This window comes from Globicephala melas, chromosome 11, assembly GCF_963455315.2.
Source record: "Globicephala melas chromosome 11, mGloMel1.2, whole genome shotgun sequence".
NCBI classification, from domain to species: domain Eukaryota; kingdom Metazoa; phylum Chordata; class Mammalia; order Artiodactyla; family Delphinidae; genus Globicephala; species Globicephala melas.
Window position 1 is genome coordinate 13,660,813 of NC_083324.2, and position 25,486 is coordinate 13,686,298.

The following is a 25,486-nucleotide window of genomic DNA, read 5'->3' on the forward strand; positions in this document are numbered from 1 at the left end:
ATGCTGAATTGTGACAGATGTTTTTCCTGCGTTTACTGAGATGATCATATGATTTTTACCCTTTGTTTTGTTAAGGTGATGCATCACATTTATTGATTCGTGGGTGGTGAACCATGCTTGCATCCCTGGAATAAATCCCACTTGATCATGCTATATGATTCTTTTAATGTGTTGTTGGATTTGTTTGCTAATACTTCTGTGAGGATTTCTGCATCTATGTTCATCAAGAATACTGGCCTGTAATTTTCTCTTCTTTTACGGTGTCCTTGTCTGGTTTTGGTATTGGTGTAATGCTGGCTCCATAAAATGTGTTTGGTAGGCTTTCCCCCTCTTTAATTTTTTGGAAGAGTTTGAGAAGTATAGGTATTAAATCTTCCTTGAATGTTTTGTAGAATTTGCCAATAAAGCCGTCTGGCCCTGGGCTTTTGTTTTTGGGAGACTTTTATTACTGTTTCAATCTCCTTACTAGTAATCAGTCTATTCAGATTTTCTATTTCTTCATGATTCAGTCTTGGAAGATTGTACATTTCAAGGAATTAATTCGGTTCTTCTAGGTTGTCCAATTTGTTGGGGTATAATTATTCATAGTAGTCTCTTGTGAGTCTTTGTATTTCTGTAGTAACACTTTTAACCTCTCCTTTCATCTCTAATTTTCTCATTACTATTAGTTAGTCTAGATAAAGGTTTGTCAATTTTGTTTATCTTTTCCAAAATGCCATTCCAAAATGGCACCCACTAGCATTGGTATTAACAAGGTAATTCGAGACCACATAAATGGCTCCCAGCAGTGACTGTGTCCCCAAAGAGTATTGCACCTGGTTCCTTCCTCCCTGGCAGATGCTTCAAGATTAGTAGGTGGGTCCCTTTTACACATAATCCATGCACATGATTTTATTCATTATTTCTTTGTGTTTGTAGGTGGGCATTGGTCTACAGTAGCCAAGTCCATGATGTTTTCAAAACTGGAAGTCTGTAGCATCAACTTTCTAATCTGTTAGAAATGGTGCTCTAACTATATTATCCACAATGATCTCACAACTCTATGACATATCTCTCTATGAATTACTGGGAAGAAGAACTAGACTGAAAAGACCAGTCTCCTGTCTTTTTTCCACTTTGTTATTAACCAATTGTGTGATGTTAGAGAAATCATTAAATATTGTTGGGCTTAAGTTTCCCAATCTATAAAGTTAGAAGTTGGGAATCAATGCCTCAAGTAAATGGATCCTCTTCTCTACAATAAGCAACTTTAGAACTGGCAAGTTTTTTGGAAAGACCCTACTTCATTCCCAATATTCTAACATTTAATTATTCAATTATTTCTAATAGAATTTTTTTAACATACATTACTGAAAAGATTACATCTTAAGCCCACTTGGTTTTTTATACGTGTGTGAAGAACCATCATGACTTTTTAAACCTATGGATTGAATGAAATTACAATCGCTATTATAAGGGTCTCAAGAGGTAATATGAATATAAAATGTTTGTTGATTGTCATAAGACACTTTTTCAAGAGGCCTTCTGAAGTAGCATGCCTTATTATTTCATCATATGGAAAAAATAATTGGGGTACATTTTTAGCTAGTCATGTTTAAAATAAGACATATGGTAGCTTGTCAAAATTTCAAAACAAAGTCTTGAATTTAGTATATTCAGTGCAGAATCACCCTTCTAACTACATGTGTAATCAAAGAATGTAAACTTCATAGACCACCCAAAACACAGTGTAATTCCCTTTAGAGTATCCTCTTTAAAAGTCATGTCCAAACCACTCCCAGGATTTGAACATAGAAGTCGAAGATATCCTAACAGATATTACCCAAAAGCTAATGATTTGCTGTCAGTTCTGTCTTAAGCACATATATTTTAAGGAAAAAATAAAGATATATCTGCCTGAAGATTGTACAGAAAATTTATTAAAAATCCAGGCTTCAGGAGACCGATGGACTATACGCAAACTATTAGCATAGCTCTGATTTTGCAAGCACACGACTTGGATAATGTTACCCCAGTGGAGATATTCAAGTACAAAGTGGAATAAGATCTCAGAGTGCTGATGGACCAATATTCTGAACTGAGTACATTGAAGCAAACAACCAGAAACAAGCCAGAGTAATATGAGCAGCTTAAACTTGGGGATCAGTGCAGGGAAAATGAAAGGAAACAACAGCCAACTTTATCTGAAAAGGATGAAATATCATACAACAGGAGGATATTAACGTATCTCTGGTGAGTCTGTTGAGGGCAGGGCATGGAACAGTCAGAGCAATCTACTGTCCCCACTGAGATCTATTCTGAAGTGAGACAGGCACTTGTCTCAAAGGTCAACGACTGAATGTGCCCTATAGACGTGGTTGTGGTTATTTTACCTTTTAATCCACCTTTGAAATAAGAGATTAGAGATAAAATGAAAGCTAACTGGATCCTTGCTGGAAGAATGAAGCTTTTTAAAGGAAGCCGTAATTACAGCTGCCTTCAAGGTAGGTGGATGCCGAATTTTAGGGACGTGCAGGATTAACCGCATTGGTAAGAACAGAACCTAAGGTATCCCCAGCAGTGTTCTTAAGAGCTTGAAAACCAAGGATTTGGAGAGCAGGTGGTTGGACACAGCTGCTGAATAATCCTCTTAACCTCATCTGTATTCCACAGGAAGAAAAATAGCAGGAAAATAAAAACCTCCACCAAGTGGTTGATGGCAGTGAAATAGAAGGAGCATCAAAAGTATACAAGGGCAAATTTGTCCTAATGCTAATAATTTTGAAAAAAAAGACACAGGCAGTTGCTGTAGAGAGCTGTGTACAAGTATAAGATAAAGACGTAATAAGTATGGTTACATAAAAGATACAACAGGGCTTCCCTGGTGGCGCAGTGGTTGAGAGTCCGCCTGCCAATGCAGGGGACACGGGTTCGTGCCCCGGTCCGGGAGGATCCCACATGCCACGGAGCGGCTGGGCCCGTGAGCCATGGCCGCTGAGCCTGCGCGTCCGGAGCCTGTGCTCCACAACGGGAGAGGCCACAGCAGTGAGAGGCCTGCGTACCGCAAAAAAAAAAAAAAAGATACAACAGAGTAGGATGTAGGATTCTAGGGGTGGTCCTGTCTTCAAGGGACATCTAAAGCTATTATTCACTGAGGGTCTAAATCCCTCTTAATGTCTCTTTATTAATTTTTTTGCCCAGGAAATAGCTAGAAATGAATAGCTCTCAGTCAATATTTAATTGATGCTTATAAATTAAATTTAATCAGGAACTAATCTAGATGTCTCACTATCCAAGGAAAATTTAAGCAAAGCCAATGCAACAAAGGAAAATGAGAAGCAAAGCAGGCAACAGGCACCAGACTTTGTGAGAGATATATAACTTTACTATATTAAGCAACTAATATTCCTGATTATTATAGTAGAGCCTAAGTAATCCTGATCAACACAGCCCCTGCTCCCCACAAAGCATGAAATAAAAATTGTTTCGGTGTAATGTAATGGTTCTATGTCTTAGTAATTCTTTATTTTTAAAAGTCCCTATATTGAGTTTACCTGAAACATATTGACTATTGAAGCTCAAGTTCTGTTTATTGCATAGTTGGAGAACTGTATAGCATCACTCCTACCATGAATGTGAGATCATTTAACGTTCAAAGTAGGAAGAGGAAACTCCTAGAGCATAGTAAGTAAAAAAGAGTCCCAGGTAACATCCAGGCCAGAACTTTCATTTTACAGTTGAGAAAACTTAGGCTCAGAATTGTTAATGACTTGTCCAGATTCACACTCACACCAAACAGCAGTCCTGAAGTTCAGAGTTATGCTTTGTCCACAATGATGGCGAGTCTTCCTCGTGTCAATGGTGAGAATTTACTTTCCCCAAAGTTTTTTTTTTCCCTCCCTCAAGTGAAGGAGGATGATCTTACTTCCCCTAAAGAACTGAATGACATTTAGTTGTGCTCAACAGAAATGGGAGAACACAGGGTCCTCACTTGATGATGATGATAACGGCTAATCGATTTTGAGCACATATGATGTGCCAGGCACTTTCCTAATCTTTATGAACACATTTTCATCTTCAAAATTTAAAAATCTAACCCAAAAGTAGGTTCTAACATTTTCTTCATTTTTTAAAATAAACAATCTTAAGTTTGGAGAGGTTAAATAAGTTTCCCAATATTTTACAGTAAATCTGTGGCAGAATTGGGATTCAAACTCAGATCCTTCTTGATTCCAGGACCAAGATTCATAATCACTGTTCATAGGTCTGCAGGTAACAGGTACTGAACGTTCTTGAACTTCAAGTGCGAATTAAGGAGTTACGCGCATAGGATTGAAGAAAGGCAGCCACCAGGGTGATGTCAGAGCAGTTTGTTGCACCCAAACTCTTACCTTCCACACGGTGGTAAAATACTAACCGGAACTTTGTGTATGAGAATCTGCCATGAGGAGGAGACAGTTGTGCTGAGCTGCTTTTGCGCAGCGCTGCAGACAGATCACACTTGGCTGTAAAGAAGCTGTTGATTGCTTACACGGTTTCTGTGGCATGCCAGTTCCTCTTGCCAGCCTGCTATTCCTTATCAAAGAGCCAGGGGTTCCAAGTGAGGTGAGAACCCCACTTGACAAGCAGACGTAAGCCATTTGGGGATAATACAAATTAAAAGGCTCCAAGATAGAAACAGAAGCATTAGCAGCAGGAAGTGTCTTGGAGATACACTGTGTCAGATTACATAGGGGAATTGGGAGAATAAGTGAGTCACAGCCTCCCAGTGGATAAACCATACTGTGTCAGTAGTTGGGCCGCCTCGGAAGAAAGGTGTATTAGCTATTTAAAGGTGCCAGCACTGATCTTAATGCCCTCAAACTAGCATCTGCTTAGCAACATCCTTGAATTATGCACAGTTTGTCCGTTTCTCAAGTAGCTTTAGCATTTGTCCTAACTTCTAACCTGTGAGTCTGGAATTCCATCATAATGGAATTTTATCTATGTGTAATGGTAGGAATACAGAAATAAAAAGAATTAGAGAAGTTTTGCCTAATATCTCCCAGTTATTCAGTCAATGACTTAAAACTACGATGTTGATTTCAAGGAGTCTTGGTTTTTAAAAAGAGACAGTATCCATTTGTTGTCATAGGGCTCATGTGGTCAATGTCCAGGCCAAGAAATCTCAGTTTTAAGAAAGAAGAGAACCCCTTAAAGCAGACCAAGCAAAAAGTTTACTGGAAGAATACAAGGAATCTCGGAAAACCTACTGCTACAAAGTACAGCTAGACCAAAATCACAACCGACAGGGCAGGTGCAAAGGTGCTACCCTTTCTCTATTTCTGGGACCATGTGGTCACTCAGCTCGCTCTCTCTCTCTCTCTCTGCCATGTTGTTTTATTTTCTCTTTTCACATCCTTCTTTCTGTGTTAGTATGTAGTCATAGTCAGTTTAAATAGCCCAAGATTAGCATGACCCACTGGTTCCCTTGCTCAGGTCTCATCTAGTCTCTGTGTCCTCATCAAAGTCCTCAAAGAGAAAAATCTCCTGCTCCTATCAGTTTGTGGTACAAGGAAACACCCGGACATCCTTTCAGCCTGTGCTGTGGCACTTGGATATTTCTAAGCGAAAGGGCTGCATACTCAGCAGACAACCCAAAGATTTCTTTTGTATTCAGCAGATTGCTTTGAATGTTCAGTTCTGATCTGACTCAAATTATAGCAAGGATGGGGCTTATCCCTGGTTACTGTATAATATGAGCACTTAACACCAGGGCAGCCACTTCTTCCCTGCCTTCTAAAACTCCCATCAGCAGTTGCCTGTATGTTTTTTACCTTGTTTCACTTAGTGCTTCTTGACTGCTAATCCTGTATAAAAGAAAATTCAATAGAAGATTCAGCGTTTCCATTTTCTATTGTTTAATCCATTTCCAGCTATTGGGAAAGGGAGTGGGAGAGGAGTTTCCATTAACTTATTACAGGCAAAGTATTTTACCATCTAGAGAGTTCAAGATGGTGGCATAGGAAGATCCTAAACTAACCTTCTTCCACAGACACAAGGAATCACCAGCTACAAATGGAATAATTCCCTCAGAAAGAGACCTGAAAGCTAGATGAAGAGCGTCTCCACAACAAAAGGTAAAAGGACAGCACTGAGACAGGTAGAAGAGGAAGCCATATGGGCTCACCAAGGAAAAACTCACATGCCAGCCACAGCAATCCACAGACAGGAGGGATTACAAAGGTGGGGTTATTTTCCTTGGAGAGTGAGAGATTCGAGCTCCACATCAAACACCCCAATGGCTAGATCCTGCACAACAGAGACGAGTCCCCAAAACCTCTGGGTTTTAAAACCAAAGGGGCATATGCTCACGAAAACTAAAAAGCTGCAGGGAACGGAAAACCTGCTTTATAAAAGGCTCGTGTGCAGAATCACTAAACACGAAAACCAGCACAAAAACACTGGATTGAAAAGTGCTTGGGCGGTAGGTGAAAGGAACCCACTTACTAATCTTGAAGCATCTGCCCGAGAGGCAGGTACCAGATGGGACGCTCTTTGGAGACAAAGTCACTGCTGAGAGCCATTTATGTGATCTCAAGCCACCTCAAGACACAGTCTGGAATTTTGCTGTCTGCACCAGGTTCAATGTGCCCCCTGGAAGAAAATGAAACTCCAAGCCTTTGCCAAGCTTAAGTATATGATCTAAATGTATACTACTCATGAGGTGTAGGAAATTAACACTGGTCTGGGACACTTTACATCCCAGGACCTTGGTAAAAGCAAAAGCAAAACTAGTTCAGGGGTAAGTTTTCACAACACAGGGTCCACAGCATTCCCACAGAAAAAAAACATACCTAATGTGAGTTCACAATACAAAATGACAAAATATATGCGAGAAAGAAAAAGCTATCACAAAAATGAATCCGCTAGCACAGTAAAAAAAAAAAAAAAAAAAGCAATGTAAGCACTAGGAATAATAAAAGATCATGAACATGAATAGAAAATAAGAGTTTGGAAAGTGATAAAAAGGAATTGAACCCATAATAAAACAGCAGAACATTATAAAAGATACACAGAAGATAAACGAGATAAACCAAATAGAAGTTCAAGGAAAAAAAAATAATTGAAAATTTAAAAGCCAACAGACATTTGGTATTGCAATTAAATGCTTTTCACAAGTACTGTCCTTTATTTCCAAGCAAATGTTACCCTCTTTGTAGTCATCCATGGCCTTGTGACTTCTTTTGCCAATGAAATGTAAACAAAAGTGACATGTGTCCATCCTGGGAAAAAGCTTTCAGGCTTAGCTCATGATCCCACAGGTTCTCTGTATGTTGCCTCAGCATTTATGGAATCATTTCCTGACAATGACTAAATCAACATGGGTCCCTGAGTAAATAAAATGAGCAGAGCCCCCATGTTAACTTGCACTGGGTATGTAACCTGAGGGAGAAATAAACTTCTGCTGCTTCAGCCCATAGGACTTGAGAGTTGTTTGCTAGTGCAGCATCAACTTGCTATTTTGACTGATATAAAATGTTAAATAACAGATTAGACAATGATGAAGAAAGGGTTTAAAACTTGGAGGAGGAATCTGAGGGATTTTCTCAAAAACCAAAATGGAAATGTAAAGAAGTAGAACATTTAAAAGGACAGCTAGGCATTGTAGATAGGAGAAATAAATGGTCCAAAGTATGTCTACTTAGATATGTACAAAAGGACAATAGAAACAAAATGTTAAGAGTGTCAATATTCAAATAAATGCTGAATGAGAATTTTCCAAAATTGAAAAAAAGAACATGCCTTCAGATTGAAAGTAAGACATCACATGAGAAAAACTAAAAAATAAATGCATAATTGGACAAATCACTATGAAACTTCAGAACTCCAAACAGAGAAAATCTTAAAAGGAAACAGAAAGAAAAAGATCACATATACAAGATTATCAATTTGACTAACAGACGACTTCAAAATCTGCAGTAAATAAAGAGTAGAAAACAATAGAACAATATTTTCAAAGTACTGAGGGGAAACATTTGTCAACTAGGAATTCCCAACCTAGTTTAATATTACTCAAAAATAATGGTAAAAGAATGACATTTAATGATAAACAAAGAATTTACCACTAAAAGAACTTGCTAAAAGAAATCTTTTGTGGGTGTGTTAAGTAAAAGGAACTTGAACACAAAAGAGCAGGATGCTGGAAACAATGATGAAAAAATAAATAGGTAAATATATAGGGAAATCTATGTAAATGAAGCCTTAACTATATTAAATATAACAATTGGAATCACTAACTGAGAGAAAAATCAAGTTGAACTAAAATACTATGTGTACAACAAAAACTTGGAACTTTGAGTGGTACAATTAGAGTTAGAGAATTTTAGGTTTTATTTGAGAATATTGTTAAATTTGGCATTGTTAAGTTTAAAATTAAGGGAGCCTCCTACCAGCAGAAATAGAGTAAGAAATCTGAAATAATGGGAAGGAACAGTAGAATAAAAGAAAAATCAGTTGGTCTATTAGAATACAGTAAAGAAGAAATATGCAGAAACAAAAAAAAAAACTCACACAAAATATGCCAACACAAAATAAGGTGGTAGGAAGAATGTAAAAATAGTTCAAGATTCAAAATAAGCGTGAACTTTTCAACTCTCTTGATAAATGAGAAAAAAATATTAGATGGAAAAAATACAGCTATATGCTACTAAAAGGAGACACACCTAAAATGACATATAAGGACTGAAAACAAAGTAGAAAAGGAACCCCTGGCAAAAATCAACTTAAATAAGGGAGGAATAGTAATCTGAACATGATATGAAATAAATATGATGTCAAAAAGCATTACTCTGAACAGAAAGAGGATCATACCCTAATATCAAAGGGTCAATTCATTATGTGAAAAGAAGTCTGATGCCCTTTGGTGAGAAGCAGCCTACCCAGGGTCACATAACAAGCTAGTCTTGATGCAGAGCTATCAGCTGTGCTTCTTTATTGTTGTATCCTCTTCCTTTCCTCATAGCACCTAACACAATTAGTACTTTTTTACTTGTTTATTACCTGTCACGCCTATTAGGTATCAAACCCAGAATTTGAGGCTACATGTCTATTTTGTCACCATATTGCCAGGTCCTAAGGAAGATGCTGGTGTACATACTTGCTCTGAGAACAAATGATGCAGTCTCAGGCTATTCTGACCACTCACCATAGCATAATCCTTTCCATTATCCATAAGGGAAAGCATAAATCAGCCACTGGATCAAATGGAGCAATTCATACAGTCATTTTTTTCATAATGAAGATTAAACAATTCTGCTTAATGTTACAATTTATAGTATACTTCACTGAATAACTCAATTATCTTCTATATTCCCACAGTATGATTTTAATTTCAATTTCCAAAGCCAAAGCCAAAGGTAAAAGCATCTCTACCGTGTTCTAAAGGGAAAAAATCATAAATAATAAAAATGATGGACAATTGAATCATACATTTTAAGGCAGCAGTTTATCTTCTTATTGGCAACAGCCTGACTTGCATTCAGCAGCACATGCACAGACGGATTTTAATATAAGGCCACAGGGATGTGTTCTTAGTTCTAACATGACCTTCACGGTATGTTAATGCTCCTCTCTCAGCACAGGTAATGTTACCTCTGCCAGGGAAGGATCTGCCGACTACCAAGAGGGGCACAGGAAGCATAAAAATCATGTTTCTCTGTTAAATATTTCCCTGCTATATCAAAAGTCCGTGCGGGGCTGATTAAATTCATTAAGCACTAGCAGATATTCTAGCTGTTCTTTTCTTTCTGGCCCAGATGCCCGCCGCCGCCCCCCCCAAAAAAAGCCAACTTTGGAACAGTTGACTCGCCAAAAATCTAGTTGAGTCGTCAAAAAAATCTATAGCCTAATACTTACAAGCAAATAACACTAATTAAAATACATCAATTACATAATATTATAAATCAACTATACTTCAATTCAAATATATATATTTTTAAATATCTATATATATATATGTGTGTATATAGATATAAATTATAGAGGAGCTGTTTTGTAACTGGCACCATGGTAAAAACTTGACATTTGTTCTTCCTAACTCTTACAATAACCCAACAAAATGGCTATTAGTACCTTTATCATTTGAAGAATGTGTGGCTTAGAGAAGTCGTAATTGATAAATTTTAAAAATGAACCCATCTCTGTCTGACCCCATTATTCATAACCATTGTATTAAATGATCAATTCTTACAATTAGAAATGTGACATGGTCTTTGGCTTTGGAGGACACAGCAGGACTTTTAGGAAGACACTGTATATTGATTTGAGTGACAACCCAAGGAACCTGCTTATTTTGTTACACTCCCTAGTCACCATATCTGAAACAGAAATTTTGTCATCCTAAAACATGAATTTCATATTCTATTACTTTATTGAGATATAATTCATGTACCATAAAACGCACCATTCACTGCACAATTCAGTGTTTTTTAGTATATTCACAAGATCTTGTAACTATCTGATTCCAGAACATATTCATCACCCCAGAAAGGACCCTGTGGACCCATTAGCAGCCACTTCACATTATTCTCTGCCCTTAGTTCCTGGAAACCACTAAAATGCTTTCTGTGCCTATCGTTTTTCCTATTCTGGACATTTCATATACATGGAATCATACAGTACGTAGCCTGTTGTGTCTGGCTTATTTACCTAGCATAACATTTTCAAGGTTCATCCACGTTGTAGTATGTATGGATACTTAATTTCCCTTATCTATTTTAATTAACATCGCCTAACAAAAGATGAAAATTCTTTGTACCAATCCAGAAAAAAAGAACTAACAATCTTCTTCCTTTTTCTCTGTGTGTATAGGTTAGGTGGAATTTTGTGGTTTTTACAAAGCAACTTTACATGATACAAGTCCATACACAGTATCACAGTCTCTATTTCTCCATTTTACAGATGGGAAGAAAGAGTCTTGGATAGATTAGTTTATCTGTTCAAGCATTTGAGAAGGAGATTAAGCACAGACTTCTGGACACGAAGCCAAAATTACTTTCACATAGTTGATAGATATATGTCAGCAAGAACTAAATGGCTCATCCAGCCACCGAACCTACGATCTTTCGTTCATGAGAGACAAACTCTTAGAAGCCAAGTTAAGCTACCACATACCATCAATTCAGGTGTCTGTGTAGGTGAGGACATTGAACTCAAGTGCCTGCCAGGGCCATATAGGTAGTAAATGATGGGGCATGATGAACTGAAGGTAGAGGAAGGCACCTGCTGCTCAGGTAAGCCCCCTGGCATCTGAGAATGCAGGCTCAGGGTAGAAAGATAATCTGATTCCTTCTAAGAGAATCTAGAAACCATCATTTCATGTGAAATCTAATTTTCAAGGGTTAGCAACAAATTAAACTTTTTCTTTTTCAAATCAAAAGAAAAAAAGAGCAAACGCGTGAACCAAAATAACCCTGTTTTGCGGCTGTTCTGTTCCACAGGCTACTGCTTTTACAGAAAACAAAAAAGCCAGGGCACCGGAGGCTGTCAGAGCCCTCCTTAAGACGGGGCCAAAGGAGGATCAGGAAAATTTGAGTGAAGGTGACCTCCTGCCTTTCAATATTAATTCCAAAAATGTCCAACAAATTAAACCTTTAAAGACAGAAGAACTGGAGAAGAAAAGATGTCCAGAAAAGAATCCTTCATTCTTTCCATTAATAATTACTAATGACATTCTTTCTGCATGTACTGCTAGGTTCTAGGAATACCATACTGTACAAGAAGATGTAATCACTGGCTTCAGAGTCTACGGTGGGAGAGTAAGATAATCAGGCAAGTAATTGCAGTACACTGTGATTATCATATTGTTTACATCAATGTTAGCAGCAGAGGGAAGCCTAATTCAGGCAAAGGAAAACATAGAAGCCTTCCTGGAAGAAGGAGTTGATCACACAAAGATAGGAGAAGTAAGCAGGAGGAGGAAAATCGACTATTCCTGGAAGAAGGGACAGAATGAGCAAAAGCAAGAGAAAAGATGGCATATTTTAACAATTTAAAGAAATTCAGAACCTATTTTGGAAAGCGTGGGGTGGGGGAAAGAAAGAAAGGTAGAGAGGTAAGCAAGAGCCTAATAATGTAGAATCTTTTGAAACCATGTTAAATGGCTGGAATTGAACCAAGGAAAATAGGGAACAGTGGCAGATTTACAGGTGGTTTTGGTAGTTGGATTAGCTTTAGAATTGTGACTTAAGAAGATCAATCCTATTGCCTTGTGTGGGATGGATTATAGCTTAACAAGTCTGAGGAGGTAAAGACAGAAGTTCACAGCAAGTTTGAAAACACTCAGAATATCTTGGAATAAAGCCAGCACCATGAGAAGAAGCCTGGCTCCTACTGGAGGATTGGCGACCATAGAGAGCAAGTCTCCCCCAACTAACCTACAGACTGATCCAGGACACACAAACGCACCCAGCAAGACTGGGGGAATCTTGTTTCGGATCAGAAGACCTAAGTAGCTGACCTGACAGACTTGTGAGAAATAATAAATAGTTACTGTTTTTAGCCACTGAATTTTTGGGTGGTTTTTTATGGATTAATAGCTAATTGTTAAAGGATACCTTACTCCAACTTGGCTTATGAAAATCATCTGAGAAATCAAGTGAAATAAAATTTTTTCTACATATTTTTTCAATAGAGGGTGTTAAGAAAATTCCCTGAGAGTCAAAAGCATGCACTGATATTTACGCATTGCCATCAATCCTTATGGTGAATGGCTGAATATTTTGATTATATTGTTTGGGAGACAACTGGGCCATCTGGAGATAATTATTGCATCTTTTAAAGTAAGTGAGCATTTTATTTTGTGTATAACAATGCAATGAGATCTTCCTCTACCACCACCCTCCAGGTTAGTATTTTTCCCCATTTATGTCTAGTTAACCATAGTTAACTTCACGATCACTCTTGTTTCTTTTAAGGGCCAGGTACTATTATGGATGAACTATGTCCCCCAAAAACATATGCTGAAATCCTAAACCCCATAACAGTGAATGTGACCTTATTTGGAAAAAGGGTCTTCGCAGATATAATCAAGTTAAGATGAGGTCATATTGGACTAGGGTGGGCCTTGATGTAAGGACTGGTGTCCTTACAAGAAGAGGGAAATTTGGACACAGACACACACAGGGGAGGAGGCCATGTGAAGACAGAGATTTATTTGAGTGATGCAACTACAACCCAGGGAACACGAAAAATTGTTGGCAACTTCCAGAAGATGGAAGAAGCAAGGAAGGATTTCTCCTATAGAGCTCTCAGAGAAACTACAGCCCAGCCTACCCTTTGATTTCAGACTTCTTCCCTACTCAACATAAGAAAATATATTTCCATTGTTTTAACTCACCCAGTTCATGGTACTTTGTTACAGGAGTCTTAGGAAACTAAAACAGTAACAGTTTTATTTTTTTAGACCTGTATGTTTCATAAACGAAAAAACTGCGTGCACTATAGACAGTAAGTTACAACAGTCATGTTTTACCCCTAAAAGACTTCAATTTTAGGATCTAGTTAACTTAGTATTTTGAAGATTTAACTGAAAACGTCTTATCTGTAAACCATGGGCAAAAATGCAACAACCTTCATTTTATTCCCAGGACTCTCTCCAAACTTCTCTCTGAAGTTTTTGAATTATCAAATTAATCTGAACCACCAAAAATCTGCCTCAAGTATCTTCTCCAGAAAGGACCCAGAAAGGTCTCAACTTCCTATTTTCAAGGCTTAAATTTATATGACTTCACTACCTTCATTAACTTCAACCCTAGGAAAAACATCAAAAATGATCTCATGCTATCACTCTCTAAGGAAAGGATCTCAATGTTTCCATAGTAACTAAGGATGCTAATCAAAGGTGAAATGAATGTAAGAAAAAATCTTCCCTGTGGGAAGCTTACCATTTAGGGTAGTTCCTGGGGCCACATGCTGTGGAGTTACTATATGTCAACAATTCCTAGAATAAAAAAAACAAAAAATATACAAATAAATACATTTTTCAAGGATCAATATTCTTATACGTAGCTGATGCTTAATTATTCCCATTCTAAACTTAAACTAGAAGGAAATAAAAATTAAATACAGTTGGTGTGGATTTCCAGCTTGGTAAAATCGCCTAGATTAGGAGCCTAGATTAGGAGGTTGGGTTTTTTTCTTTGCTTTGTGTCTCACTAGCTGTGTGCACTTTCTGGGTTTTTTGTTTGTTTGTTTTTTTACCTCATATATTTTTAAAATTTTTAAATTTCTTTTTATTGAAGTAACCTTAATTATTAACATTATATGTTTCATATGTACATTATATTTCTACTTTTGTATACCCTACCAAAAAAGTGTGCTCACCAACAAAAGTTTATTTTCCATCTGTCATCCTTTAACCATTCTGCCCTCCCCATGTCCCCCTTCCCATCTGGTAACCAACTTAAAAAGACACATGCGCCCCTATGTTCATTGCGGCATTATTTTAAATGGCCAAGATATGCAAACAACTTAAGTGCCCATGAACAGATAAATGGATAAAAAAAGATTCACATACAATGAAATACTACTCAGCCATTACAAAAGGTGAAATCTTGCCACCTGCAATAACATGGATGGACCTGGAGGGTACTATGCTAAGTGAAATGAGTTAGAGGGAGGAAGACAAATACTGTATGACTTCTCTCATACTTTACATATAGGATATAAAAAACTAATAAACAAGAGAAACAAAGTAAATGAACAAACCAAATCAAACTAGCTGTGTGACTTGCCATGTGACTACTGACAAGTCAGTTCACCACTCTATCCCTTCTTTGTTAGTTTACCAGCTCTTGGAGCCTGTGACATTCTATGGTATTCAAATTCACTAAGAGCGACCATTTCCTAACAAAATTTGTTACAAACTGATTTAAATAACGAAAAGGTAAGCAATGAACTAGAAGGCATCCTATTGTTTTTGTTAGTTTTATAAATATGTAAAATGAAGGTAACAAAAACAAAAAACTCTTCCAATAAATATGGCATTATATCTTCTCTTAAATCCACCAAGTTAAACTTTAATTGCAAAATAATTTTCTACCTGGGAATACTCTTCCTTGAAGTAATACTTTTTCTAAGGAAAATATATACATGATATTACTAAGAGTAAATGTATATACTCGTAGCTTCATGTTTATGTATATGTGTGTAACTGCTAACCAAGCTTCTACTGTGGTTAACCTTACTTCTGAGTAAAATGATTGTCTTTTAATATTTTATAACTGAAAATATCATTTTATGTATACATATATATATAAATTAGCCACTCAAAAATATATTTAACTATAATATTCTCATCTAATTTACATTGAAACATAGCATATTTGACTGGGATAGAAATATAGTATTTTCTTGACTAGCCATAAATACCTTATCACTTCTTAATCTTATGCTATCCCCTGCTGGGTACCATAATAGTTCATCACTTTATTAAGTACCTAACTACCTTTACTTTCAGGTTAGTATCAATAATGTCTGGAAGGTAAGAACCACACATGTGTTCTTTATATTGTTCATATATTAAGAATGTAATTTTTTTTCTTTCCTTTCTTACATATTCTCCAAAAATAAAGTGCCACAAATTATTCTAACAAATCTAAGGAGGTGCTTCCTATGAAATAGAAAAAAATGCTATCAACTTCACCATGAATCATAACTATATCACTATTTGCTTTATTTTAATATGGTTGGTCACCAGCCGTATATATGTGTATGTGCCTCAAAGCCTGACTATTTTCTTACACTAAGGATACCCACTGGTAAGAAGGTAAAGCTCTGTTTATAGCTGTTGACACCATTTGCAACTCCAGCTTACATATCAGAAACAACAGCTAAAATGAGAATTATCCTAAAAATAAAAATGAAAAAACTTTGGTCAAGGTTTCATTCTTTCTTTTCAATTATTACTACAATCTTGGCATATACATATATACATATATATATTTATTATTATTATTATTTTTCCTCACAGAATGAAAGTAAGGATTACATTTATCCACTGGAATGACACAGACTTGAAATGAAAACAGACTGTAACTTTATTCATTAAATTATAATTATGTTCCACTTGTTTAAAAGCACAATCTCTGAGAAAGCTGCCTGGGACGGGATATTGGTTCAATTATTTACTACCCATGGGAAGCCTCAATTTCACCTATAAGATGGGGAGGATAATGTTATTCAGCCTCAAAAAACAACTGAAAAGTAAGTAACATAATGCAATTAGTATTCAGTCTACTACTTGGCATATGGTAACCAGTAACTTGATATTAATGTTAAGAGTTTCTCATCCATTATGAATAGTCTCATGACAAATGAGTACATACTTCAAAGAATTTCCCCATTGTGTAGAACACTTAGCACTAATCCCACCCCTCTGATTTTAGGAATTGCTTCCTGAGGGAAACTTACTCAAAAGAATTTACCTGTTGGATGGGCTAACATCATGAATACCTTTATCAGATTTGTTAGGTGCCACCAAACAAAGAATGATGCCACAGAGAATGGAAAGCAGGATGGGAAGGTTGGAAAAGTAAGGAGGAATATCTGAGATTTACCCATGAAGGCCTCTGAACGGACGTCTGTTTCTGAAAGAACTTGCCCTACCCATAGTTCCTAAAAAGGAAAGCCACACGCACTATGTGATTCACCCTAATTGCCTACAGCTTTGAACCACTCATGAACACTCAACCCATATTAAGCCGGTAAGAGTCTCTCAGAGACATTGAATTGCAACAAGAGGTCCAAGCACGTAAAGGTGGAATAACTGGCAAAGAAGCCAGTCTGTGGAGAGAATTGGGGAATGAATCAAATATTCTGAGAAAAGAGAGTTGAGGTAGCATATACCCTTATACCTCAAATAAGGGAATGAAAATAAGGTAAAAGGGGTGAGAAGTAGCCACATCTCTCCACCTTTCAAGTCATGTCCGCATGAGGTCAGGTTTTATCTAGTTTTCTGTTCTGAGAGGGCCATTGATTTGCCTGGCATGTGGTTTCAATAGCGCTTCTATTTCTGTCAGCTAGAGCAGGTTTCTGCATCTTAACTAAACAATTGCTTGTCAAGAAATAAGCCCACTGAAGGCAAGCTTTCCATGAATAATATCAAGTCTCATCTTTGTGTCTAAAGAAACTAAGGGAAACATACAGGTGAAAAATAGATAGAAACAAACAAAAATCAGTCCATCATGCTATCCATTTATTTACAAGGAAATCCCCATACACAAATCTTCCTGGCTCCTGAATATGAATCATAGTCAGCTATTCTTTACTATTATAGGCCAAGAGTTTTTACGTTTGCATTTATTCATTTAATCAAAAATATTACTAGGAGAAGAAACACAACAAGGTCCCTTACATCATAGGGTTTGCTGTCGTCATTAATTTACTACTCTACCACCCCCCAAAAAAACAAACAAAAATCATTTAAATAAATGTAACAGAGTAATAGATTAATGTTTTTGAAATAACCCTTTTAACAAAACCATAGTATTTCCAAACTGGATCTCGTGCTCCTGTTATATTCAGCATGACAACAATCACAATATATTTATCACCCACACCACACACAAACACACATCATTTATTGTGGGGAAACAGTTACCTGTCTTAATTTGTCGTCTTCTTCAAATTGCAGCTGCAGAGCCTAGTACAACCTGGTCTAAAACATGTGCTCTTTAAATGTGTGCCGACTGAATGAATGAATCCAACTTAAAAACTAAGTTATAATAAGGGATGCACACTAAAAATAAGTTCAATTTCCATAGTGTATTTTCATGGCTGGTCTTAAAAAGATATTTCTATTGATGCCTAGGTAGATATTGAGAAGTTTTCGATTTAATAATTAGGAAATGTTTTTTCAGTCCGTATTGGAAGAAAAGTTGACTAGCCATATTCTTATCAGGGGTAAAGTGACTTAGTTAAAACTTCCCTTCAGATGTGCCAGCATACACAGAGATAAATCAGGTAGATAGACATCCAAGTCCATTCCTTGAAATGGGATAAAAATACAGGAATTATTCCATACCACCTTTGTGCTGCTTTACACAAGCAAAGAAACCATGCGTCTATGCACTGATTGTATAATAGCTTCTCCCTGGACAAGAACATGAGGAAACGTTTTCATTCCATTCATCTTCTTTAAGTTCAGCTTCCTTATGCATAAAATGAGCATAATAATTATATTCCCACCTTACACTGTTTTTATAAGGGCAGAATGAGATAATCTATGTACAGTGTCCAGCTCATAATATGCACAAAATATTTAATTTTTAAAATCACTGAAAATTTATATTTTCCAATATTACCATTCATGTCATTTAGCTGATGTTGTAATAATTTTAAGTTATGTTTAAATTTTAATGATGGTTTTTATTATAAAAAAGCACATGTGAGAATAGAGAGGACATTAATACACAAACAAATTAATAAATGGATGAATCTCCCTCAGCTAAAAGAAAGATTGGACAAATCAGAGTTCTGAACAAATGAGCTGGTATCAACACAAATGCACTGGCTATATCACAATACAAAAGAACCAGAAATCCATGAATGACCATAGACCTTCCTGGCAAAAAGCAACGCTAAAGAGGCAGCAGCTGGTAAAGCCTGGGTCAAAAAGGATCATTTTACTCTAGAGAACAAAATGTCCTGATCTATACCTTTCCCAATACTTCAGAACTAAATGGTGTGTTGGTAATTTATTCAGGACAAAACAATCCTTCCCAAGTGACAGGTAAAGGAATGAAAATAAGACTCATGAAAATGTTCAAAAAAACCCGAAGAGACATCTCTAATTGTTTCAGTTCTCACAGATGTAGGATGCAAAATTAGAAGGGAGAAACAAGAATCTTTCCACTCAGTGGGCTCTTTCACCTTCACTGGGCTCACATAGGTATGTATCTAATAATAAACATGTGTATGATCACGGCGGTTACAAGTCTATGATTGCACTGAAGCCTCCTGTGCAGTATGCCTTTACATAATCAGTGGAAAACAAACACATGGGCTCTCAGGTCAGAATCTAAGCTTCACCACTTTCCTGCTATGTGAACTCATGCAAGTCATTTAACCCCTACCATGTCCGTTTCCTCAGTTGTAAATGAGGAACATTAACTACCTTGCAAGGTTCTTGTGAAGATAAAACGATAGAACGTATGAAAGCTATCAGGCATACAGCAGGTATTCAGTAAATGATGTCTGTTTTTACTGCTTTGTTTGAACATGAAAAGATAGCATGAGGTGAAAGAGATGCCGTTCACTGGCTGTCCATATTCTCAAAGGCCATTACGTTTAAGGTGTTTCTCCTTACACATATTCTATTTTACTTCAGTTATCGATGGCATTTTCTATCACTGAATCAGCAGGTATTTCTCATGGGTGTTTACTTCCTTCTCAGGTACTTAAAACCCAGCCTGACCTTTCTGTGAGAGGTAAAGGTCATGTAGACATTAAATTACCCATGTTTATTTCCAGAATTTCCATTAGTTTGGCTTGACATAATTTAGTATTAATATCCGGGTTATAAAACTAATACTAAGAAAGAGATTACATTTAAATGCATTTTCCAGTGGGAAGTGGGATGCATTTCTAATCGTGCTGTCTAACTACAAGCAAACAAATGGTCATTTGATTCTTTTGTCATTATCATGACATATAATATCGACCACAGAGATCACTAATGGGTTCCCCCACACACACTCAATGTAAACAACAATACAACATGATACGTAACAGGTTTTAGAGTTATTAAGAGATAATCACATCCTTGGGACTTTCACTGGGCACAGTAAGTGGCACTGCTAAAACACGATTCTCTCTCGATAACAAGGGTACTCGCAGTTTTCACAAAGTGAGAAGAAAAGTCATTACTGTAGGGAAAATGTGCATTTATTTTACCGAAACATAAAGCTGACAACTTAAGCTAACAAGGAGTGGCTCTCCCTGAGATGACAATATTACACAGTGTAGGAGGCTTCATATCAAGGTTACACAGGCACCATCACCTTCAAGAGTCTGGCTTGAAGAGCCATTTTCTGGAAGCCTAATTTCTAGGGTCTTGTCGACAAGATAAACAGGGCTGGGAGATGCTTAAGAGAGAGGCCTAGAGATCTATAAATCTATTTAAGACAGAAAAGGGACTGTGAAGAGCAATGGGAATGGCTTATACGGCTTATCAGTTGTAAGGTTAGGGACTTGAGATTCTGAGTTTCTCAAGTTGTCCTGATGAAACATAATTAGGCCAGCTCACCTGAGGGACTAAAGACATATGTTCCAGCCTCCAGGAAGTCCCAGGACAAACAACCAGTGACATCGAAGAAGGGAATGGTGGCAAGTGGATTTAGAATTAGGACAGTAGGAAAAAGACACAGGCATGAGTCTTTAGCACTACTCTCAAGGATGGAAAAAAGTTCATACACAAGATAGAGCTTTACTTGAGGGTTCTAATCAGCAAGAAAACTCTATTCACCTAAAATTACTCAGAATGGGCTTCCATGGTGGCGCAGTGGTTGAGAGTCCACCTGCCAATGCAGGGGACACGGGTTCGTGCCCCGGTCCGGGAAGATCCCACATGCCGCGGAGCGGCTGGGTCCCTGAGCCATGGCCGCTGAGCCTGCGCGTCCGGAGCCTGTGCTCCGCGACGGGAGAGGCCACAACAGTGAGAGGCCCGCGTACCGCAAAAAAAAAAAAAAAAAAAAAAAAAAATTACTCGAAACGGTGGTATTTTCCAGTCTCCCTAACTCACAAGAAATACTCTTGAGTCTCCATTTACTAATCAATAAAATGGGTTTTTTAAAAAGGCCTCCTCAGAGTTACTGGGAAAAGTAAAGAAAATATTGAGTTCGAAAGTACTCTGTAATTATATAACAACTTATATTTGTCAGATATGATTTGGAGAGATTAATTACATAAATATTAAAAATGGGGTGAGAATACATAATTTCTCAAAAGTTCTGCCAGTGATGTGACCTAAATTTATTTTTATGAGATAATACTAGTAGAGAATACATAATATTAATAATTATTTTATTGTAATATGTTTGGAACTGTAAGCTTGGCATTTTGGCCCCTAAGATACGATCCTCAAAACATCTAAAGTCTTAAAACATGTGCAAAGGTGTTACTGATTTTAGGAGTTTACAGCATAAAAGAGCCAAAAATTCTATTGCTCTAAATCAGTGATTATCAAACAGAGGCAATGTTTCAGCAAAGTATGGAGATAGTTTTGATCGTCATAATTGGGGGAGGGGGAGGGTGGTTTGCTCTGGCATCTAGGAGGTGGATGACATGGATATTGCCAGACCTCCCACGATGCACAGGACCCTGTTTCCTGTCTTCTTTAAATACAGACACTTACTATTATCACTTAACTCATAATTTGAATGACTTATCTCATGAGGCACCCACATCTACAATTCAGTGCTGTGAAAAACTACCTCATCAGCCTCAACATCCTAGGAATAGAGATGGAAAATAATTCTCTTCAAATGATTGAAGTCCATATCCAAATGCAGGCTTTTTAGCCCTTTAAATTTCCATTAAGAATAATTATCAGTTTGGCTAAATCCCATTGTCTTTCCCCTTGGGAAACCATAGGGGTAGAGTCAATGGGTTGGCAATCTGCAAAACCAGAAAATGAAATTTGCAAGGGTTCATCATTATCACAAAAATTTGGCACAGTTGTAATGACAACTTGTCACTCTGCATTCCCAAGTCATATATAACTCCAATGCTTGACATTCCACCACATCACATTATGTGATGTGATATTAAAATATATTGGACACTTGGAATTTTATATTTCCTATAAGTGCATGCTACTTATCTCAGTTTTACCACCACAGGGGGAATAAAATACCTATATTTCTGTCCAAGAAATGGAAGACAAATGAAATGAAGCAAAAATTGCAGAAAGTAACTATAGATGTTAGAGTCCAAATATTTTCACATGGATAACTTCATAAACTTTAAGATGAAATACAGCATGGAATAATGGTTGAGAGTGCAGAATCGGGCTTTCAGAATTCAGATCTCCACTGTCTAGCTGAGTGACCTTCAGCACATTACTTAAACTCTCTGTGCCTTACTCTCCTTGTGTATTAAACAAAGGTATTATTCCTATTTGCTTCATAAGGCTGCTATGATGATTATATAAATATTTAGAAAGTTTTTAGAATCCCTCCTGATACACAGTAAAGGCTATGACCTCCTTTTTTTTTCTTTTTTTTTAAATAAAAAGAAACAGCTCGATAGGCAGAGTGTATTATCCCATTTTACCTGAGAAGTAACGTAAGCTCTATGAGTGTTAAGTAACTTTTCCCAGATTCACTCTTTCCTTGAGTTTGCACAGCACTGCCCTGTTCTCATAGCTGCATGGACCTCAGTGTGCTGTGTGATTGCTGTGTGAGATCTCAACTCCCTGAGCACACACCAAGTACACGGCACACAAGTATACATGACGGATGACATAATGGAGAGTGGGGTGAAGGAAACAGTTTGGAGGCCTGAGAGTCTCACAATCTGGTCCCTCCAGGCAGAAAATTTGTTCATAGCCATAAGCGGCTTGTATATAATGGAAACCACGGTAAGGGCTCTGAACTCCAATTTCAGAACCTTGATAAATAAGGATTATAGGGGATCTCAGTTTTCAAAAATATGGTCATAGGACTTCTAGGGGTACACACCATTATTTTTATTTTCTGAACATTTTAATGTAAATCTATGTGTATTTATTTTATGTTTGTGTAAATATTTATATATTTGTTTGTATGTTTATTTTCCATTAATGCCAAGTTTTCATCTATTTGTATTACTGATATAAGCATTCTTCAGATCCACAATTAGTTAAAAATCCATTAAATTTATAGAAAATGTTAAGTAGACAATAGTAGAGATGGTATGCAGCTATGGTAAGAAATATGACCCTGGTACATAACTGTCCAAAATGTGGGGAATACTCATACTTGAAAAGGGAAATTCTATTTGAATAATTAGATCTATGAGCCTAGAATAAGGAGGGTTTCAAATATTACCCTGCTTGTCACTAGGAACATCGATTTATTCTGGGTTTCTGAAGGAAGAGTACTACTTCCCACCAGTACACTTGAGAATGTGTGTTCTTTTCCATATCTCTTGCTGTTCATGGTCCAGAAAGAGATCTATGTTATGGTTCTTTTTAAAGACAGAAGCATTAATTGCACAACACCATATCTTGAAAGGGAAAGGCATCCAGAACAAAAGGTAAAGTACAAAGAATGACTTGTTTTTCTTCCTTAAAGAGGGAGAGACTTGCTGATGCAAAAAGACCAGTGTCATCTCAACAAAGGGCTACTGAACTCTAAAGTGAAACTTAAAGCTCAGTATGTATTTACAATATCATCAAATATTTTGTTATTACCATGAAGAATGAAATAGTAACTAAACAGCACAAAGGGGATGAAAGAAGTAATATTTTACAACTTACTAAATTGAGTTACACATACAATAATTTCCAGGATTGATTCTCTGTCTACTTTTGAAGCAAATAGCCATGAATCTGGAAATCCATGCACAAGTGTGTGAAGAATGCAAACATTTTCCTAGTCAGTGGCAAATTTCTTTAGCTTTCTTGAAAAGAAACTTAGCACTCTACACACATAGACATGCACACTTTGATTGTAAGGATTGTGTAAATCATACCAACTTGAAATTTCCCCAGGTCACTATAAATCAGTTATGACTTAACTAAGGGTAGGCACTGCTACAGTTGAAACCATTTGAAAAAATTATCTTGGTGTCCCACATTTTTGTAGATAGATAAAAGCTTTATATATAGTCCAGGTCCAAGAAAGCTTAGTGAACTAGTAAGAGAACAGGCTTCTGAGTTAGAGACACTGGTTCAAACCTAGCCATCTCGTTTACTCCTGTATAACCAGAGGCAAAGGAGTCTCTCTTAGCTTCGATTTCTACATTTGTAAAACAAAGGCCATAATAACGGCTCAGCACCCAGCACATGGTATTAATTCAAAGATAGTGGCAGTCACTCCTATCCTTGCTTCAAGTGAGACCCTATTCCCTTGTTCTGTCCTTGGAAAGAGACCAAGTCACCTGAATGAGTTCTCAGACTGAGAAGGTTATCCAAGTTAGGGCTCAATTTCCCCTCATAGTTGCTATATGCTAAAGTATATTTCCTTGATGGTTTTCTTAATCCCCAATTATTTGACCTTTTCACTCTGTACCCATGTTATAATTTTCTAAAAAAAAAAAAGTTCAAATACTGTAGGAGAAATTCCATGTTTTTTTGATAGCATGCTTCTGTTAGGAAAAACACACAAAAATAATACTTCTAATGATGTATTTTTATCTCTAAAGTATGTGATTGTACTATTAAATTATATATATGACATTTAAACACTATCTTAAATGATGTAAAATACATAAATAGAAGTTCTCTTATTTTCCCACCCTCATATGGATATACAGTTGACCCTTGAACAATACAGGTTTGAACTGTGTTGGCCCACTTAATATACAGATTTTTTTTCAATAAACATATAGTTCGCCCTGTATCACTGTGGATGTGGAATTAGTGGATATAGAAGGCTGACTATGGGACTTGAGCATCCACAGATTTCGGTATCTGGGACAGGTCCTAGAACCGATTCCCTAAAGACCCCAAAGGACAAGTAACTGTATTTGGCTATCATCCAGCATGCATCTGACCACTGGTAAGTCCCTTGTTGTAAAGAAACACCTAAATACAGGAACAATTAAAGGCTTCCAATTTTGGCCAGTTCAGAGTAATGAGCACCACACTTACTTTACTCTTGTAAACTGCTATAAAAGTGAACAAAATACTGAGGAAACTGTTTCCATGTGTTGGACAACAGACGGCACAAGGCTGATCTTTGAGAGAAAAGAAGCACATGATATCAGCTCTTCATGCATCCTGACATGACTTCTGTGGGCACCTTCCCAACCACAGCAAAGGGAAGTGATGCCCACACTGGAAATGTGGTCTCGCTGGGTAAAGTAGAGACTGGACTTTGGGGCTATTTGGAATTTAGAATTTCCAGGGTAGGTAATGAAAAGGAGGGAGCTGCACAGAGAAGGATCTGTTGACATCTTGAGCTGTCAGCTAAAAACTAAAATGCACATGCCAAGGGCAAGATTCCACAAGGCCTGGCAGAGAACAGACACTGGGGCAGCTTGAGATGAACATATACCATCTTTCTCCCAGGGCTGGAGATGTTGAAGATCCAGAAGCCAGAGTAGAAAAAACTTGATGAACACCCCAGGTATTCAACTGAGACCCTAAAAAGTTACACTCTTAAATTTACTGAGAACCTCAAAGAGCTTTTATTTGTATGGGTTATGTATATCATACTTACCATATTAGAAATTAAAACGGAAACTTCTAAAAGTAGTAATTCCTTTAATAATCAGTATATTACACACTAACATAAACAACATGTCTTATGGAAAAATAACT

The 25,486-nt window shown here is 37.0% G+C and overlaps 1 protein-coding gene across 6 annotated transcripts in view; it reads right to left on the minus strand.

Annotated features, from left to right (window-relative positions):
- The window catches only part of CNTN4 (contactin 4), a 973,761-nt gene that overhangs the window by 716,112 nt on the left and 232,163 nt on the right, over positions 1–25,486 (minus strand). For 5 of the 6 annotated variants that reach the window (XM_060307736.1, XM_060307732.1, XM_060307730.2 and 2 more), the window contains one exon: positions 13,905–13,960. The exons of the other annotated variant lie outside the window; for it this stretch is intronic. The gene's annotated coding sequence lies outside the window, so the exon portion shown is untranslated. The remainder of the gene's footprint in view (positions 1–13,904; positions 13,961–25,486) is intronic. 6 annotated transcript variants of the gene reach the window in all.